We start from the raw sequence: 610 nt of genomic DNA, 5'->3' as shown, positions 1-610 counted from the left end.
TACTGGAGTGGGTAGCCATTCCCTTCTCCAGGGGATCTTCCCGACCCAGGGATCAAACCCAGGTCTCCTGCATTGCAGGCAGACTGTTTACTGTCTCAGCCACCAGGGAAGACAAATAATTAAGAGCCTGTGCCATGCTTAGAATTTTTTACTTTAATCTGTAGGTGATGGAGAGATTTAAGGGTTTTGTAAAAGTAACATGTCTTTATTCTCATTTTAAAAGTAATAAATGCTTATTGAAGGAAACATTCAAAAATACACATAAACACCATCCATGGGCTTCCCAGGTGGCGCTAGTGGTAAAGAACCTGCCCACCAATGCAGAAGACCTAAGAGACACAGGTTCAATCCCTGGATCAGGAAGATCCCCTGGAGAAGGAAATAGCAACCCATTTCAGTATTCTTGCCTGAAGAATCCCATGGACAGAGGAGCCTGGCAGGCTACAGTCTATGGGGTCACAAAGAATTGGACACAACTGAAGCGACTAAACACACACACATAAACATCAAAATTCACTATGCAGAAATAGCTGTTGGACTTCTCTGGTGGTACAGTGGATAAGAATCCACCTGCCAATGTAGGGGACACGGGTTTGATCCCTGGTCTGGG

The sequence above is a fragment of the Bison bison genome, unplaced genomic scaffold (genome assembly GCF_000754665.1).
Source record: "Bison bison bison isolate TAMUID 2011002044 unplaced genomic scaffold, Bison_UMD1.0 scf7180017862063, whole genome shotgun sequence".
In the NCBI taxonomy this organism is placed as follows: Eukaryota; Metazoa; Chordata; class Mammalia; order Artiodactyla; family Bovidae; genus Bison; species Bison bison.
The sequence above is the reverse complement of the archived record's forward strand: the minus strand, read 5'-3'. Positions refer to the sequence as shown.